The sequence below is a fragment of the Rhea americana genome, unplaced genomic scaffold, assembly GCF_003343005.1.
Source record: "Rhea americana isolate MKP2758 unplaced genomic scaffold, rheAme1 scaffold_142, whole genome shotgun sequence".
NCBI classification, from domain to species: domain Eukaryota; kingdom Metazoa; phylum Chordata; class Aves; order Rheiformes; family Rheidae; genus Rhea; species Rhea americana.
The window spans coordinates 1,492,386-1,513,413 of NW_028185506.1; the positions used below are offsets into that span (position 1 = coordinate 1,492,386).

At 38.3% G+C, this 21,028-nt stretch overlaps 1 protein-coding gene across 9 annotated transcripts in view; it reads right to left on the bottom strand.

Annotated features, from left to right (window-relative positions):
* TSPAN9 (tetraspanin 9) overlaps positions 1-21,028 on the bottom strand; it is a 190,362-nt gene that overhangs the window by 109,964 nt on the left and 59,370 nt on the right. For 4 of the 9 annotated variants that reach the window (XM_085298838.1, XM_085298835.1, XM_085298836.1 and 1 more), the window contains one exon: positions 15,756-15,959. The exons of the other annotated variants lie outside the window; for them this stretch is intronic. The gene's annotated coding sequence lies outside the window, so the exon portion shown is untranslated. The remainder of the gene's footprint in view (positions 1-15,755; positions 15,960-21,028) is intronic. 9 annotated transcript variants of the gene reach the window in all.

The window sequence follows — 21,028 nt, forward strand, 5'->3', positions numbered from 1 at the left end:
CAGAGATAAAAACAGAAGCAAATGCTGAAGTCTGAACAAAAATACCTTAAGCTGGTAATACAGCCCCAACAGTTCGAACCTTGAAAATATTAATCTTTAGGAGTTTTTTAAAAGCAAAATCAAAACTGTAGCCACTGTGATAATATGAACATCTTACAATCTACTATATATATTACCTTGCAATTTCAGTTATGTAGAGCAACACTATTGTTGCCATTTTATAGATACGGAGGACCAAGTCATTTGCTGAGGATCAATAGGAAATAGCTGGTAAGGGAACAAACTGACTCTAGACCTCCCTGGGCTCTGAGTAGGACACTAACCATTGCATCATTTTCAAAATAATTATTTTTAGGAAACATGAGGTTTAAGAATTCTGCTGCATGACTTTGGAACAATACTGGGCCCTACTGAGAGATACATACCTGTGTACACTATCAAACATTCCAGGGATATGGTTCTTAAATTCATTCTTTTCTTGCAACTGATATTGACCAAGACTTCCATTATACAAGCCCACCTCAGAGTGCTYTAGGGAGACGAAGAACCTAGACTGCTGAACATAAATTCGATGACTATGTTTTTCCAATCAGCAGTTCAAATGCTCAGAATCCTGGAATGCCATGAAAAGGAGATATGTAAAAAGAATTGGAAAGAACAGCCTATCAATCTAGCAAAGAAAGCCCTTATGCTTTCCAAAGGAAGCACAAATTAGCTAAAAGCAAAAAATAAACCAAAAAATCCCTGGAATACAGATGAAAAATCAGTATAGAAAACTGGAATAAGTTTAAAAGGAAAATAATGTAAAAAAAATGAATAACTGAAATGAAGTGTCATCTGAGACAGAAAACACTCTTCTCAGGAGYTGCATGCTCTTGCCTCTAAAACATAGAGCTTACAAATTCTGGGAAGTCAAAATACCCTGACTTTGAGGTCTCCTAAGGATCCCAAGCTGCAGGATTTATAACAAAGATCCTGTAAGCTTGGAAGTTTGTGTCCCACATTCTGGGGCCTATCGAAGCTCCCAGCTCTCACTTTGTAAATACAAAGTATTCTTGCCAGACTGAATGGGAACAAGGTAGATTTCTAAGAAAACGCTAAGGTTTCTAAGAAACCTCTATCAGTTCACAGCATCATAGAATCATAGAATCAATACGGTCGGAAGGGACCTCTGGAGATCATCTAGTCCAATCTCCCCACTTAGCAGGGGCACCTAGAGCATGTTAGACACGGTTGCATCCAGGTGGGTCTTGAAGATCTCTAGAGAAGGAGACTCCACAACCTCTCTGGGAAACCTGGTCCAGCGCTCCGTCACTCTCACAGGGAAGAAATTCCCCCTCATATTCAGGCTGAGCTTCCTGTGCTTCAATTTTTGCCCACTGCCTCTTGTCCTGTCACACGGGACAACCGAAAAGAGTTTGTCCCTGTCCCACTTCACACCCTCCCTTCAGGTACTTGTACACATTGATAAGATYCCCCTAAGTCTTCTCTTCCACAGGCTAAACAGGCCCAGCTCTCGCAGCCGTTCCTCATAGGGCAGGTGCTCCAGTCCTCTGATCATCTTTGTAGCCCTGCGCTGGACTCTCTCCATGTCTCTCTTGTCCTGGGGAGCCCAGAACTGGACACAGTACTGAAGATGTGGCCTCACCAGAGCTGAGCAAAGTGGCAGAATCACCCCCCTCAACCTGCTGGCAACATTCTTCCTAATGCACCCCAGGAGACCATTGGCCTTCTTCGCTACAAGGGCACATTGCTGGCTCATGGTCAATCTGTCATCCACCAGCACTCCCAGGTCTTTCTCTGCAGAGCTGCTCTCTAAAAGGTCAGCCCCCAGCTTGTACTGGTGCATGGGGTTATTTCTCCCTAGGTGCAGGACTCTGCACTTGCCCTTGTTGAACTTCATGAGGTTCCTCTCCACCCAACTCAGTTCTGACCTCACCCAGAAAAACTACCTTTTCTTGAAATTGTTACTGGAGAGAAAATGAAGGAATCTGTTTACTCAGGCACAAAGGCACCTGTGCACCAGCTCACAGTTGCCTTATCAGAGACATAATAACCATCTTTGTCCATCCACAGTGCAGAAGTCAAATCTCTTTGAATGACCTAAACAAATACTTACCTAATTTATACTTTCATATATTATTAAGAACAGTTTAGCCTTCTAGCACATGCCCTCACTGGATGCAAGTACAGAGTTTTGACTAGCCACAGAGAGTCATGAAAATAAGACTGAGTTGCAGAACTCTCCATTGAGCCAAACATTCTGTGGCATTTGGTCCCCAGGATTTCCTTTAACGATTGTTTACTGCCAACAGTACACATATGCCTGAGGTCTGAGATTTAAGATTCTACACTAGTGACAACAGGTTATTCTGTTTCAAAATTGTACACAGGACAATTGTAGTTGTAATACATCAGGAGCCTTAACTTGCTGTGATCAAATGCAAATGACAACACAACATGCTAATGTGCCAGAGATATGGGAATTAGTGCCAGAGTGCAATATAAGGTTCTAAAGCTAAAATATTGTCATAATGTTACATGTTCAATGTGTAACATTGAGATAAATGAGTCAATGTTGGCTGTCTTAATTTATCATCAGTTGCCACAATCTCTTACCTGATAAATGGCTCAATACCTTCTAACCACAAGGCCAGAACAGCAGTCCATAAGACTCAGATAAAATAAAAAGTAAATACCTACCAACGTGTCCAGACTATTTAAGTTTTTGAAAGATAATTCTAGCATACACAAATGTGATGAATACAGCGGTATATTACCAGGGAGCAGTGAAATCTAGTTGAGAAAGCAAATCTAGTCTTTCTAGAAGATTTACAGAGGACAGTTTTCTGTAGTTTCCTACAGAGGAAAGTTTGTAAATCCCTTGCTTTTTCAGGCACTGGCAGGATAGCCTGGAATTTACAACCAGTTCATTCAAAACCTTCTGCTACAGGAAATCTCCAAGGAAATACTCTGTGCATCCTGATCACCTAATTTCAAAATATAAAATGACACATTAAAAGGGCATACTACTAGACCAGCTTAAATGATACATGGTTCCAGGAAAAACAGTTATATTTGATAAGCACAGTCCATTATCTGACCACGTATGGTGGCCTATCTTATAAATAAACTCTATATTTCAGCATTTCATTTACTACTTTTACTCCCGTTTTCTATGTTTGCATTTCTTTCTGCTACAGCTGTGATTAGCCTTTGTGTCTTGCCAATGACATCTACAGGGACTCTCAGACTGAACAGCAAAAAACACCTGGGTTTCAGAAGCTAAAGAAAAACACTACTTCCTAAAAAATAAGAATCCCACTACCTACATTCAAGTTTTTAAATGGAAACATTTGTACTAGTATATAGGGGTTTTGGTTCCTGTTTTCACTTTACAAACAGCATTGTGAACTATGCTMGATCTGAAAGGAGTCCTATGAAGATTGTTTTTAGGATACAATTCACCACTGAAGTTCACTTTAAGAACTATAGTCTAGCAAGTCTATTTGTCATTTGTTTCTGGGAAGCCCTGGATGTTAAAACCTTCTTGGGCTTGGTTGCATACAACTGGAGACCAAGACAACCTGCACAGAGAGTCTACAATCCTGGCACAGAACAAGTGACAAATAGCTGGATTTGAAGAGATCAGGTAAGCATAACAACATTATTAAAAACCCTCAAACTACCTTACCAATTCTCACACTAGTATATTTCAGAATATAATAAGGGCAAGAGAATAGGACTTGCCCAAGAAGATCAGCTTATCCTAACAGGCAGCAGAGTGTACAAGATGCTTTAGAAAAATGTGCTTGTGTCCTTACATATTAGAATCTGTATCCTTTCTAATTACAGGGTTTTTATCTCATCTTCCATAGCAGTGAACACATCATTCTAGCTAAATTGACAGTTAATCTTTCCTTAATTCTGCTGGGATCTTGGCCTCAACATCTTCTGGCAGTAAGTTCCATAGGTACACGTTATTTTTTAAAATACCACCTTCTTATGTGTTGTCAATATTAAGGTTTTCAGTTTCAGTATTTGTTCCTTGCTCTGGCATTTGCCATCTTTACTTAATTCTTTATGATGTAACCCTCTACTGTGTCCCAAGTTATTTGTCCTGCATTAATCTAAGCATTCTAATCTTTTCAGGGTCTCTTCTTATTGAAGACTCTCAAGCTCCCTAATAATTTCAAGTAGCCATCTTAGTGCTTCTTTCTGTTTGAGCTGTATGTTTTTTGAGACAAGCACCATAATCTTTTCTGATCTGCTAAAGACAAAATCTTTTTTCTTCTTTTTAAAGGACAAAAGTTAACATTCAAATTTAAACAAATTCAATCAATTCTGTTCCTATCAACAGCTTATCTTCACAGAAGTGAAGTCATTTAGATTCAGCAGAGCCATCTTTATCATTCCTACTCTGCTTTTCTATTTCAGATTCAAAATTTGGTCGCTGAAAAGCCCAATACATTCTAATTTGGAACTTAATAGGAAAACCCTTGTAGTTTAATTTCTGTATCTTACTTGCAGGAGAGGAGAGAGTTCTCTTGCTACAGAAGCATTATCTTAATAGATGTTATTTAGAAATTCCTCAATATCCCTACCTTGAAGTAAGGGACTCCCTGACAAGAGGCTAACATAAGCTGAACCAAATGTTGGCCAGTGATGATGCAAATAAATGTGTGGCACCAACTGCTGTCTCATTCTAGCACACAAAAAAGCATATGTAGAGAAGCGTTTTTTACTGCACACACAGAGAAAACAAGATTAAAGGAGCAGAAAGCTGTCAACAATGGACAGGAAGGCAGCAGCCCGTAGCACTGATGGCCCCAAGCAACTAAGCTTCAGAAAAYAGATCTCTAAACCCTCACTTAAAAAATTAAAAAGACTTAAAAAAAGAAAGAAAAAGAGGGGAAGTTTTTTTTTTTTTTTTAAAAAAAAAAAAAAGTAGAAGGCAGGGAGGTGAAGGAAGGGCTCTTTATCACATAAGTTTTGCAGGGATATGCCCCATGATCTGAATATTTCTCTTCCACTCTCACTTTAAATTACAGTTTATATTTTTGTGACATCCCGATTGCAAGAGCTACAGATTAAAGACTGTAGAAAACAGTACAATACTTTTGCCTATCATGAGAAACAACATTCCCTTCTCCTCATGGCCAGTGTAGGAGGAATTCATTAATATGAGAAACACCTGTCCAGTGTGTAAGAGACCCTTACAAAATCAAATGGTTATTCTCTAACCTCTATTTTAAAGAGGCCATCACTCATCAGTAGTCTGGTGTTCTGAATCAAGTGGCAGCTGGCGTCTATGCTCTAATATAACTATTAAACTTCAAACAACCACACAAACAAACTCACATAAATAGTTCCACCTGAAGAAAGAGAATGATGTGAGTATTCATTTTTAAAAGACAACTCACATCTCTCCAACCTACTTAAATTATGCCATGACAGGACATTTCCAGCACGTTCCCTTCATAATTGAGTGAATTCCTTCATTGTTAAAATATTCATTTTTGGCATGTAAGTGTAAGCAGGTGTAATTCCATGAATAGAAGCATTTAAAACCACTATGTCAGGGCTAGCAGACAGACAGATGTCTACAACGGGCAGCTCTCTTACTGCATTATCTGCAGCTCCCTCTCCCTTAATTCATCACTAGCCCCAGCCTCTCATTTAAGAGGCTGCTGAGACTGCCTGACTGATTGTCTCACTGGAGAACAATCTCCTCAGAGATAGGTGAGCTATCAAAAGGCTCTTTACCAGCAGCATTTCCAAGTAAAATCTGATTSCAGAATCCATGTTCAGGTCAAAAAGCCAGAGCTCTCACTAAGGAGCCAAACTGCCAAATGAGTTAAGTGTCTAGAAAAGGCCCAGAGGCTGTAGCCTCACAGCAGAAAGTTATCAGCAGAATTGGCTGAGTTCAAGCCACAGTACAAGGTTTCCCTCTGTTGGGCCCTCAACATGACCCTGGGCAGCAATCTCTGGAAGCAAGAGAGGCCTCTAGAGCTACTAAATCCCTAGCCTGTTCCCTAMGGCCTCCCTAAGGGCTACCAACTGTGGTAACAAGCTCTATTGCCTAGTAATTCCCCATCACCACCCCCTTTTGTCTTTCAAGAGGGACATTCCTGAAACTATGAGAAACATAGTTTGAATAATTCGAGATGAAGTGCAGCTACATGAGGTGCCATTAATAGCACTTCTAAAGTTCCAGTCAAACTACTGCACAATAGTCATACTTCACCCAGCAAGTTTGTGCTAGACTCTGCTAAGGCTTCCCACAAGTTTCTGCAATATCTACGCAGAACAAAGCCCAAGGATTTGTTTCCCGTTTTCAAGCTCTTTAGATTTATAAAGGCAGTTTTACTCGAGCATCTGCATCTACCCTTGCACAAAGCTGTTTGCTTATTTTGTGGCATCACTGTGGGATACTGGTAACTTCAACATTAAAGATAGGATGAGTATGCAATGTAACAGTAATGCAATTTACACTTTTGCTTTGCCAACAACAACAAAGTCAGGTTTGAATCTCAAGAGGATGCAGATACTTTATCTGTCTTAGTCATCTCACAAGAATGAAGCTAAACAGTTCTCATTTATTCTGCATGAGATASAAGAAAGGGCATAAAAATGAAACCAAGGTAAGAGATTACCTCTTAATGTAATCCATCACATTTATGTAACAGTGATGCAGTCTGTCAACCCACAGAAGTTACAAAGCAGTTCAATTACCTGGTCTACAGTATAAGCCATTTAACTTTTTACTGTGTATTAATTAATGAGCCATTTTAAATGCAGAAGTCTTACTACAATATGTAATCTATAGTTTTATGTCCTCCTCCACATTAGGAGGACTCATTTCCATTTGGTGAGAATGCTGTGTGCTAGCTGTAACATCAGGCATTCAGAGCCTAATATGGGGTGTAAAGAATGTATGCATGCATGTTTGACTCCTTCCCAAAAGCCCAGCCCACATTCACTTCAGTTTTGAAAAGGTTTATTCGTACCACCAACGTCTCTCAGGGATGAGAAAAATCTAAATATTCTTGATCAGCAGCCAGCAACTAAAAACCTTGCAAAAATTCCTGATAGTGGCATTTTAAAGACCAAAAAAAAAAAAAAAGTTTTTAGAAAAGGAATTACTTGTGTCATTCAATCGGCTATGATCCATTTAAGCATGTAACAAGTATGCAGTAGTTATGGTATGAAATATCAATTGGCCTTTAGAAGCAGCACTGTATTAATTCATCACAGACAGATATTTTCCAGTTGAAAATTAATTGGGATGTTGGCATTTTGTTCCAGGAATAACCAATATAATGCTGCATGCTATGCTGTGCACACTGATTCAGAGAAATCTACCAAATACATGGTCATAAATGCTTAATAACTGGTGTGCATCAGGATGAGTCTCTAAACAACACGAACTAACTAAAGCTTTCGAAACACAATACCACATAAGGGAAGATGCTGTTAGGTTTGGTCAAAGTATGTCTTGTAGGAGTCAAATTTGATGTTCACAGCAATAATACACAAATAATCCTTCTCTCTTCTCTCCCCACAGTCCAATTTTACCTTAATTTCAAGGCGAGCCTTTCAAACCTAGCCTAATTTCACAATAAAAGCTTTCCAGACCTCTGTTCAGAGGAGTAAGTATATAGTAAACTTGTGATGATAATTCCACCTAGTATGTATTGTTTGTTTTACTAGTTTAACGCCAGTCTCACCAAATTCTTCCTACCCTGTACACTGAAAACAAACCTTCAGAAATTCTAACTATAGTAAGTAATTTAGCCTGAGATGGAGTGGGGGGAGCTCTTCACAGTTCCAGACTGCTGTACTGGTAAAGCTCTATAGGTTTAAAGAGCACAAAAACCAAGGAAAGCTTTTTCAAAGCATTAGGAGCTATAGATATCTGGGAAAAAAAAAAAAAAAAAAAAAAGGAACAGAGCTGTTCCCTTTGTAAGGGGCACCATTTCTCTTTCTACACAGAATACTTTTCCAAACAGAACAATGCTTTGCATCTGTCCTATAATTAGATGTCAGGTCTATATATTAGGTTGCAAAAAAGACTGAGAAAATTTTCTTGATCTTTTCAAAAAAATATTACTCTAGTTCATCCTCTCAAAGACTGCCTATGACTGTTCTGTAGCAGAGCTTTCAGCTCAACATATAAAGATGCCTAAGTTTTGCCCACAGCTAATGTACCTGTTACGTAAAGGTAGGCTCTCTCAAACACTAGTGATTTCTGAGTTTTTTTGACTACATCAATACTCAAGCTGTAGGCAGGTGAAGGTGGGGGAAAAATAATGAATTGTTCCCTGACACAATAGCCCTCTCATGACTATCTTAACACATTTTAAGCATCCCTCCTATATAAAATACAGTTATTTCTATTTTTAAATAAAGAATAAATACTTAAAGAATCCAAAACAGATTTCTAGAGTGTGTCCAACATTCTCAAACTGTGGGTGGGTGGGTGAGTTGGGAGACAGAGGGGGAAGAGGAGTATCATTTCAAGGCCAGGCATGGCACACTAGTACTGCAAAGCTCTGTTAATCAAATGCCCTCTCAGATTTCATAGGCTGTTCACCATGAGCCCTGTGTGCACTATCTGTAAATCTTATTTTTGAAGCAACCAGGCACCCTTCAGAATGAAAAGCCAGATACATATTATCGACACACATTTCTTACAATGCTGAGAAATCCAAAAGCATTGACTTCTACTTAAAAAAAATCTTTAAARATAATAAAAAGGAAAGAGATCTGCTTAGGGGAAGAATGCTAGTTAAAGGTATCATTAAGATGTACTACACACTATGTTGAAATAAAATTTTCAGCTTGGAAAATGCTAAACAGTGCCTTCCAATACATAAAGGGTAATTATAGAAGATGGAGGTACTGTCTTCACAAGCATGCATGGTGACAGGACAAGCAATAGAAACAAACTGCTTCAGGGAAAAAATTGGTCTGGATAGAAGGRAAAAAAAAAACTTTTCAGCATGATAACAATTACAGGTTGGAATAGACTGCTCAGAGAAGTCGTGGAATCTCCCTTGCTGGAATTATTCAAGATTTCAGTTTGAAAGGCCCCACATTTCCTTCCAACTTACAATAAGATTTTAGCATTTCGTTCTAACATGCAAAACATGAGTGAATTTCTGATCTGAAGATGGGCTGTATGATTTCCTACCACAGGCTCAACTCCTTCCCTGAGCATGAAAGAATRGGATTAAACTCCATGGTGCAAAGCTCTCTATAGATAGAATAGTAGTTGCATACATACACACAATGTAAGCAAAGTTGGAGACACTAAAATACTGGTAAACTGAAAATATGTAATCTGAAACTGAAATCACTCTCACAAGAGAAAAAAGAAAGTGTTTCTTATCAGTAGCTAGATTTGGCTAATTAGCAACTTCCTCATCCTATCAACTGAGTATCTACAGAGCATAAAGCCTGTATGATCTTTGTGAATTATTTTGATAATTATTGTTTGTAATCTGTTAGCTAGTGGCTTGGCCAAAGTTTTGAAATCCGCATTTAACACAATAAATGACACAACAAACTCCAGTCTTTCCCATCACCCTGTTCTGCATCTCTTCTGCCCTACTAGAGAGTAAATACCATACAAGAATGTGTTTGTCATAATGCAGGACCTTCCCCAAAGAGAAGAATATAACTTATCTGAAAAAACAGAGATCAGCAATTATTTAAAGGCTTTAGTAACTTTTACTAAAGAGCCYCATCTGGCCCCAGAGATTTACCAGTTGCGCACATGAAGGATTGGATTAATCTCAAAAGCAAATTTCCAGAAGATCCTACATTTATATGAGAGAAGAAACTTTGATCCTCAAGCACAAGGATACTGTTGCCACTATGCCATGACAGTGGAAGACTACTTAAGGACTTCAGCCTAAAAAAATGATAGTTACAGACCAACCCATTGCCTTAACTGRGCATTATCAACATAAAATAATGCCAGCTTTTAAAACAGCATTGCAGGCTGTTTCGGATATACTGTATGTCCAAAAGTATCTTCCTAGAGCTTTCCTATCATACTATTCTCTTCTTGCAAACATTTCTCTCTCCCTTGTGAAACAGAAGAGAGAGTCCGTAAACTTTGCACAAAAACRATCAGTCAATGGAGAGGAGGGGAGGGGAAGGAGAATAGGGGTAGGAGAAAAAGGAAAGAGAAAAAATACCTCAAGTTCCTTAATTCAGGACATCTCAGATGCTACTGTAGTAAGACTGAAAAAAAAGATTGAAAACTTTTCAAACAGGAGTCTGACTCGAGCAGCTGTTAATCTTTTAAGTGCTAAAAAATATGCCAAATAGAGTGTATGAATACTGTATATTGCTCTGATTACTACAGCCTTTTATTAAAAGGCTCAGCAGAAGGCTAGTCTTTCAAAAGAAAATTCAAAGCAACTTACTTTGTCCACGCCCTCTGAGCAAAATGTTGTTGCATCAGGGCACATCTACAAATAATTGCCTAATTCTTAGAGCCTATAACAATTCTTAGAGCCTATAACAATTGTTAACAGTCTCAGTCCCCTCTTTGGGTTGAGCAATGTTTTATTCTGTAGCAAACAGACACTGCACATTTTTGTGCAATTTTCTTTGAAATTTTAAATTATTAGTTCCATTGTCTCTAACATCTTTGTCACAAGTCCCTCCACCATAATCATTAGCACATGAGAACAACTCCTCTTCAGTGTTTTGTTCTGTGTTTACTATGCTACAGGAAGAAAATAAACATGCTCTTTTTTTTTTCCTTCAGTGCTGATAACGCTAAAGAGATACTTCGAARAAACTGCTGAGAGAATTTAAATCTTTTTAACTTACTCATCTTCCACTACTCAGCTGACTACAAAATACAATTAATTTTCATCATCAAGTACAAGAATTCTACTCTGATATCTATAAAGCTCTGCATGTTCCTTTCATTTTTGAAGAACTGAAAGGATTTTCATACCCTGACATAAACTATTATTTCAAGGCTAACCTGGGTAGCCATGCAACTTGACAATAGTGTTTCTTCTGATAGCAACTGACCATATTCTACACTTTTCAGAAAAGAAAGAAAAAAAAACAGTTATTCTGTTCCTAAGCAGATCAGGTCTCCCTGAGAGTTTTTAAATTCTCAATTCAGCATCTCAGTGCAGCTAAATGCATAGCTAACAAGCTGCAAGAATCAAAGGCAAGCATGGACACACAGAAAATTAACTGAACTTCCTTTTTAAGATCCAAAAATAAATACAGTCAGTGACAAACCTGAGTCACTTAGCAGTATTGTGATTTCCTTTCTTCCAATAGAGAGTCCTAACCTGTTGTACATTTCTTTAAAATTTTTCTCTGCCCTCTTTTTTAAACTCTAAAGAGTTACTGTCTTTTTGTAGGTATATCAGGGTCCTGACCTTGTCAGAGTACTTCTCTATGGAAGCATTGCAGAAAATCATTTGAACAATCAGAGGACACAGTTTGAATTCTAGTTTATCCTTGAGGTCTCTTTGCCTTGGCACTTCTTAAACAAAACAAAACATGTTTTGTTATWTAAGCAAAGTTGCAACGTGGCAGCAACAACAGTTTCTAGTCATTATTCCTTCCCCAAATCACATGGCTTATTTTCATTCTGGATTCATATGGAAATAAGATTAATTCAACTGGACTGTCTATGAGAACATCAAAAACCAACAACCTCCGCCCCCCCAAAAAACACAACAACAAAAAACAAACAAACAAACAAACAAAACTTATCCACTCCTTTGCTAGCATGGACAAACCAGGAACAGTGGAGTCACAGGTGATTCTAGATTGTAGAGTGCAGGTTTAGCTCAGTTGGTTAGAGCGTGGTGCTGCTAACACCAAGGTTGTGGGTTCAGTCCCTGTATGGGCTATGCTGAGGGTTGGACTAGATGATCTCCAGAGGTCCCTTCCAACCTTACCATTCTGCGGTACTCTGTGATGATGAGTGCGCTCTGAAATGATGTAGACCATGCGTCATATAAAGTACATGTCAACAATGCTATTTTACAGGTGGTATTCAGAAGATCCACCACACAAACACACACTTTCAGCTGTGCATCATTTTCCTAATACTGCTGAAGACATCTTCCTTCACAAGGTGTGACATTAAGCCCCATAYTTCCATAACACTGGGAAAATTCATTCAGTTCATGATCTGAACAGCCCTGGGTGCCACCAATTCTATCAGTCATTTTCAAGCCCAGCTTATTCTTGCAAAACAGATGCTTCCAGAAAAAGAATGTTACCAATAGTCGATCTCAGCACTTTCAAAATACTGATGTGGATAGGACAAAGTTTGTACAAAACAATTCTACGAAAATTTTTTCTTGTTCAAGGACAATGCATGAGCAAGCAGTTTAAGGTCGTCATGCCTACTGACACTAGCAAGGCTGCCTCACCGACTCAGAGGCAGTTCTAGGACACCAGCTGTTTTCAGCACCGCATCTCTTTTGAAAACCTCTCTCCTCACTTCTATTTAGTATATAGGCTTCAGATAGAGAACTGTTAAATCTGGGGAGAACTAAACTGAATCTCATTTTATTTTCTTCTTATATGTCTAACCCCACTGTCCCATTTGTGTTATTCTTATGTTCCCACTGAGGCTCACATTTTCCAATTTATCTTCAAAGCTCATTACAGTGTTTTTTCTCATCCTCTCACATAACCAATAGAAATGTTAAATAACACTAGTTTAACTCCCAAGTCCTCCGTTTTCATATATAACTTAATGCATTGCTGTTGATAATCACCTTTACTACCTTTCACCAGATTTTCAATACATCTGATATTCTTCCTACCAAAACCAATTTCAATTAATCTTCATGTTAGAAAGCAATCTTGAATCTTCCTCCCTCTTCATTCCCTAAATCTATTAATTTTTTAATTCTATCAAAAAAGCAATTACATTGTCTGAAGAGATTTATTTTATATAAACTCATGTTGTTATTATTTACAGTTCTGTCTCCTTGAAGACTCTTAGTTTTGCATACCCTTTTAATATCAAGTCCATTATTTTACTAGCAGTTATACTTTCAGGACAGTAATTGCTAAGAACCCTTTGTATTCCTTTTGAAGGTCAACACTATATTTGCCACTTCAGCTTCCTTTTAGCTACTATCTCAAAAAAACAATTGTCAATGTCACTATACAAAGTCTGTGGTAGTGGAAGAGAAAAATATCAACCAGTTTTTCACATACTCCCTTAATTACTAGAAATTTTAATGGTCAGCCTTCTGCTACAACAGACTATTTAGTAATACTGTTTGGACTCACAGAATAACATAGGTTGGAAGGGACCTCTAGAGGTCACCTAGTCCAACCAGTGCTCAAAGTAGGGCCAACTTCAAAGCTGTATCATGTCACTTAGGGCCTTATCCAGTTAAATTTACAAAACTTCCAAGGCTGGTTATTCCACAGCTTTTCAGGGTAACCTCTTCCCAGAGCACTGTAACACTCTCAGGGAAGAATTTTTTTTCCTCATGTCCAGCTGGAACTCACCTTGTCATCAGCTGCGACCACTGCCTCTTGTTTTCTCTGTGCATCTCTGAGACGAGCCTGACCACATCTTCCCTACAACCCCCTTCAGGTAGAGAAGATTATATAAATTAGCCTGTTATTGAGGCTAAATGAATATATTTACATAAGCCTTGTATGTCATGTGCTCTAACGCATTAAAAAAAACTAAAGCATAAAGAAGTCTCCTCTCTATCAAGAGGCCAGCTCTTCATAGCTCTTCCTCTGGTTTGGGGAACCAGGCCAAAACATCAGTCTACTGTACCTTTGAGGGAAGCAAGCCCTCACCCCACATTTGTCATCAAGGAATGGTAAAATACTGAGAAAATCTCCCGATGCTCTGCTCCCAGCATTAAGTAATGTCTGCTTAGTCTCTAAATCATCAGTGATCAAAGATCAATGTGGAGTGGGGGGAAATAGAAACATCTGAATGTGCAGGACTTCCTAGATAATTGCAACTGATCCACTGTGTGCTGAATTTAAGGTTTGGTCTGAAAATGGGACAATTCTGCTCCAGAAGAAATAGAAATACAGGGTCTGACCTCTAAGAGGGGAGTTCTTACAGACCAAGATGGAAACAAGGTAGCATCTAGCCATGTAACCACCACTGAAAGACATAATTTATTGTTATTCTGATTTTCTTCATTTCTAGTACTTTCAAGATTCTTGGAAGAAGAAAAGGACTCAGGCACTATACAGTATCTGCAAATGCTTCAAGAACTTTTCTGCCATTGTTTCAAAACACAAGAAGTGTAGCTCTATGTTTAATTACATACAGAGTTTATCTTGTAAAAATCTGTGCAAGAAACATTTCTGAGCAAAGCTTCACATGATGTCTCATCCTTTATTTTCTATCACAGTTTCACTGTTCAAAACCACCAGAAAAGTCATACACATACATGGATGACAAAATCCACTATAATTTATTTCTAAATAAATACACCATTATCAATCACCAGTATTAGCAACAGTGTACTGCAATATCAACAAAATTGGAGGAGCCAGAGCAGGTTGCTGTTCAGTTAGTGGGGTTTCTCCATCTGCTATTACTCCTCTGCTCCTTTGTGTTTACGAAGATGAGCCTTTAATTGCATAACCTAACATTAAAATTATTCATATATTTTATATTTACACACATGCACAGAGTAAGATGATGGATTTCCAGTGTTTTGCTGCCTGCTGCCAGCAGGGACACTAAACCAAAAAATGTACAGCCTCAGGGATACTTTGCCCAATGATTTGTTTCTTGCGAGATGTCTTTGAGAATTATTTATTCTTCACTGAAACTCTGCATTTATCAACACACTCCTGTACACATTTAGAATGATCAAATTGTGAAGTCTTTATAATAAGACTCCTGCTTTGCACACTGGAAACAAAGTAAAATCAAATACGCTGTTTTCAGCTCTCCTCCTTTTCTTTGATGACTTTTTAGTATCTTAAAAAAAAAAAAAAAGACGGAGAAAGCCAACCTCCTACAAATTTAGAACAACATGGAAGAGCGCTAAGTTTGTTCTGCAAGAGAAAAGGGCTAGGCAAAAGAGAATAAACTGCTTTGATGTTCAGAATACATTTCTGAACACAGAATGAGTCCTAAGAGACAAATATTATAGATTGCATATCGGAGTAATAGGAGTTAACTCAGCATAGAAAGGTAAATTCAAGAACAAGTAACACTAGGACTACATGGAATACAGAAAGTTCTGTAGAGAAAGACTGCAGAAAGCTCTAAGAATTTTACTTTAAAACACTATTCTGTATGAGGTTTCAAATGAAGATGATCTAGATACCATCCTCATGAAGAACAAAGCTTCTTTGTACTGGTCTGCATATATCTATTTATTCAATATAATTAGCTCATCATTAACAGTGCTCGAGATTGCAGGGTTTTGGCAGCCTGAGCCCTTGCAAGTCCAAACTCCCAAGTTTCTCTATTTCCACATTTTCTCTGCAGCACCTCCCCCTTCCCATGTGCTGACATTAATACCTATTCAGTGAGACATTTCAAGAAGCTGCACTGAGCAAAATCTATCCTTAGGAAAAAAAAGCATCATCAATCTGTGGCCAGTTGAACTCTGAAGGGTACAGCACAAGGAAGAAAGTGTGCTCATGGGAAAGGAGGGCAGGGCTGGATCACAGCGATCCCAATTTAGGTCAACTTCAGCAGCTGTGGAAGCACAGCCTAAATGTCTCCGTTCTGTAACACTTACCCTCTGGATATTCTTCTGCAGTAGGACAGGCCTGTTATCCTATTTCACAGATGGTAGAGGGATGCCAAGTAAATTGCCAAAGCTCACACAGGAAACCTCTGTCAAGAGTGGGAAGCTGAGTTTACATTTCCCACAATTAAAGTGCCTCCTCCAACAACTGGACCGTGTCACTTGAAGCTGTGTCAGCAGTGAAGAGCTGGAATCCTAAGAGACAAAGGAAGTACTATTTTAAACAGGGGAAGCCGATATCCATATGAGAAAAGTGACGTTCCCCAAGTTAGAGGCAAATGTCCTGTGACAGAATCACAGGCAAAAATTAATTCACAACACGAGAAATTTGTGTTTACAACACAGTCCTTGCCTAATATATATTACATATAATATATTATATAGTCACATCTTATAGGATCCTAAAATCAGTAACTTTCAATTTTTTAATTAACCCCTTAGGTTCTTTGTTTCAGATGAGGGAGAAAACAAAAGTCTAAAGAGCCAGTTGATGAAGACCAATGAAATACATTCAATACACGAGCAATGTTTCAGTTCTGCTGCTTGGTTTTTCTTGAGAAGACATTTGGCAAAATCAAAAGCAGTACATGCAGAATAATTTCTTAGCAAAGGCACAGAGGAGAACTAAGAGAATAGTAATGTTTGTTCATCAAGTCCTATTTTTATGTCTCTTAAGGCATTTCAGTCTGTCTATATATATCTAGTAAGCAAAGACAGGTTCTATCTTTTAGCTTAAATAAAAACAGGAGTACAATGATGGTATTGCACAATCAACAGATCCTCTGAACTTCCATGTTTTACTGGCCTGGAAACTTTTACATTCTCCCTGTCATCTTTCTCAACTTTTGATGACTCTCCTGCTACTCCATCTGTGGTAGTGGTGATAATGTTTTACCAGAGGCTTTAGATGCTAAAGGGTATAAGGAAGAAGATTATGTATAAAGTATCTATTTCTAGCACAAGAATGCWGCATGCAACTATCACATGACAGAGGACAGCTCAAATAGAAACTGTAAGCCCAAGCATATCATAGTACTTGGAGCATTACATCTTGAGATACTAGTGGAAAACTATGGGGAGAATGAAAAACTACTTAAGTCTAAAAGAGAAAAGGAGACTATAGGGCAGACACTAGAATTTTAAAAGGGAGGCTGAAGAGTACCTCACAGACTTARACTGAAAGATTCAACACACAAAAATAGCAGAACAAAAGTCACCAAGGAAAGCTCAAAAAAAAAATGCTGTAGTGGAAAAATGTCTACTATGGGAGTGAGGGAGGTGGAAGGCTGTTATTGTCCTAGGTCCAGATTCTCAAGACAGCTTAGAGCCCAATAAGCTTACTTTCAGTAAACAAATATCCAAAGACAGTTAGCACTCTACAGGTCTTCCACGTAGATGACTGTCTCAATAGATATTCAAAAGAATGACGGATTTTGAGGTGACTACATGAGAACTAACTCATTTTAAAAGATCTATTCCTACATTTTTCCTTCCTTTGTAAACAAAAATGAAACAAAATAATCCTGAATACCTAGTGCCAAACTCAAATATTGCATAATTGTTTTGAAGGTCACATCTTAGATGAGTTAGGAACATAGAGGCTATGCGTATAGCTTAGGAATACCAATATAATTTTATTCCAGTTCTCCCACTCCAGCTTTCCATTTACACACCTAAATTCAAATAATGCTGCCATCAGTAATGTTTGGCCCACAGAGAGAATAAAGGAACCTGTTCTTATCAATTAAGATGATCTTTCATGGTTGAAGTTTATAGCACTCAAGTCTGATCACAACAGGGCATTATTTAGATCACACGTGAATAATTTTTGCTTTCTCTACAAACTCCTTCTCACATGYGTGCTAGAACATAGGTCTAGTTGAAAACCACCATAGAAAAATACATGTAAGTATTTGAGGAAATAATTCACAATTATCTTTTGGTTCCTTTGCGGAAGAGACAAAAAAGAACCAAGAAATTATTCTGAGACATCAAAAGCAGTCAATAGTTTAGTCTTAGATACTATAAGAAAGCAGGGAGGAACACACAACACTATTAGGGAATTAGCTGAATCAACCCCATGAACAGGGAAGGGACATTCAAAAACATCACTTTCAAGTCCTCAGGCACAGGTGATATTTCAGTCAAAAATGTTCTTGACTGACTTGACTGAAGCAAGAGAGGTATTTACTGTCAGATTTATGGGAAAATACGACAAGTGAAGAAAAGCCAATCATTCCAACCTTGCAAGAACCAATTCCAATAGCTTGCCATATTTGCAGTTACAAAAGTATCAATACATTTATTTGTAAATAGATGTATAAAATACATGCTGTCTTCAAAGGGGGCTGTATATCAGGGACATGTTTCTGTATGTTTACTTTCCACGTAAGAAGGTGGTTTGTCAAATACCATGCAGGAGTTTTAAAACTCATTAGAACGATGTAAAAAACACAGTTGCTTAGACTGACTACCTTCAAAAATACCAGCAGGAGAAACAACATAGGCTTCTTCTGTTCCCCTTCCCTTAGACACATGCTCATCCAGCACAAAGAATAGGGGAAAAAAAAMCACAAAAAGTAATTCATAAAGGGGAGATTGAAAACATAGAGCAGCAACAAATAAGAACATAGATATGAAAAACCTGCAGAGCACAGAGACATGAAGAGAATAAAGGAGGAAAATGGGACTAAAATAAAATCACAGATACAACAAATCAGTCACAACTGAAGCAGTATAGTGGAGATAATCTATCTTGTAGGGAAGGATTTCTCTCCTCCAAAAAAGAAATCACTCCTTAACAGAATATAGAGGGAGACTCAATTACCCTTTTAAATATTCCACTGCACAACTAACAGCTGCAAAGCCCAAAGGCAAAGGGTCCAACTCTCTTTAGTACTCACGGACAACAACCACTCTGCAAACCCTGCCGTAATATATAACATCAGCAATTGTGGCAGACAACTACACCTACAGTTACAAGAGGACCTCCACCGTAAGCACATGCTGTTGTTTAACATCAAATGTCCTGAAAAATTATGAGGTCTAAAAAAACCTAGGCAGTTCAAAACAGGAGAATTTTTTGAACCAGCTTGTATCTCACCCTCATGTATTAAAAGGGAGAAAATATACTCCAAAAGATTAAGTCCTAATGATTTATGAAGGACTCCAATATCATCACACTAAGGTCATGTCAGGTTGTCTTCAGAGCAGAGTTTGAACATCACACACTAATTACAAATGAACAATGAGGAAAAAACAAAATAGTGATTATGTGCTCCCTGGCTGCATGGTGCAGCATGTACCTCTTGGACACTGAATGAGACAGCATCTCAGGGAAATAACTGGATGTGATACCATGCTGACAAGCAGCACCACAAAGACTCCAAATAAGGGGACTGAATAAAAGTCACAGAAGTTACCTTAAGCTCAGTGTTTCCCCTAACTTCCAGAGAATTAAGAGTCACAGCAAAGTATAGCTCAAGAATTCATTTAGCACACCACTGTCTCCAAAAGCGGGATCAACAGACACAGACATCTGCTCAGCAGGGAAGCCATGTACCAGTTCCAGCTCAACCAGATGCTGCTTGCCATTGTCACAGCTGTGAAACAGGAGAGATGCTCTGTAAATACCTCAAGGGGCCCCAGAAGACTGGTAGAGGAAATATACTACCTCTCAACAACACTGGGAAATATCTCATGTCTGCCAGACCTCACAAACACTGCACAAAAATCTATTCATTGAGCAGGGCTGCACTGACCATCCGAGTAGCTTCTGCAATATCTGTTCCTAAAAGCCTCAGAAGAAGGTGCAGAGCCTCCATCCTTAATCATCCTATTCTAAGGCTGTCCTTTCCTCAGTGCTAAAAAGAGCCACCTTGAGCCACCTTTGCTTCCTCCTTCTTGACAGTACTTAACTTTTGCAACTTCAGAAATGTTCTTTTAGTTTCCTCTTTAGTATTTAAAACCAATACAGTTTATTCCTGTTATTGATTTTACAGTATCTGCAACACAGCTTATTATACCTTATCATGTAGAAACAATACAGCCACATTTTTACAAAGTCTATTTGTAACCTAACTCTTATCTACAGTCTATTCTGAAACATAGTAAGTCACTTTCTCCACACCTTGGTAACATCATGACACGACAACAACAGCTTAAGGGTCCCCAGGACCCTTTTCTGCCTTGGTACCTCTGCTGAGATTACAAACAGGCAGTAACCAGTGAAACTGCTTTTCTGTATCAGAAAYCTCTGCCCGCTAACTAAGATCTGACCTGGAGCTTATTTCTCACAGGCCAGCAGAAAGTTATCAGATGGCAACAAATTTCAGACCTTACAGTCTGGACTGGATGCAAACCAATGATAAGGACATGGAGAGACTATTATCGATTAGTACTGATCACATATACCATCCATATCTCCTAGATTTTTTTCCTTAAAGGTAGTAGAATAATGGATTTAAGGGAAATGTCAAAAAGGAATATAGCTAGGAAAAGAGGCAACCTGCAATATTCTACAACTTGAAAGGTTTAAGAGAAGTTCAGAGAAATATTTTCAAGTTCCATATGTAGAATCTCATCTTGGGCAGGGGTGACCAAGAAAGATTTACGATTACTCTTAATCAGCATTTTTTCCACATCTGTTTTACCACAGCAGATTCTTACTTCAGTATATGGTCACTAAGGTAACATGGGGAAACAGCTGAAGTAAACTTTAACAACAGTCTCATCAGAACATGTATTAAAATTGAAAGTTGCCTCAGAACCTCATCTAAACGCTCATCAGCCTCCCCATATCAGTAAGGCTTTTATCAGAGAAAAACCAACAATCATTCCCTGATCAAAAGACCACCCATTACATGGTCCAACCCTCTCACAGCTGTTAGAATGTCTTATGCAAAGGTTCCTGAGGTTTCTTTCATGATGACAAGGTTTTTATTTTTATTTCACTTTTTTTCACAGAAGACAGACAACTGCTTTACATGCTTTTAGTTAAAATTTCTCAGAAAATTAAAGGAAGCAGCTAACAAAAATCTCACTACCATAATTTATAACATATGCCAATGAAAAATAACTTAAAGTTAGGTTCCACATTCAGTAACCTTATCACCTGTTTCTAAAAAAACTGAAGTTAGGAGGCAGTGTTTCCAAAGATAGGACCTCATGGCTATCGTAACTGAGTTGATCAGAGATGTTGGTGTTTTATGGTCTTCATTCAGAAGAGGATGAATATAATCATATAAGTGACAGTACAGTACAGC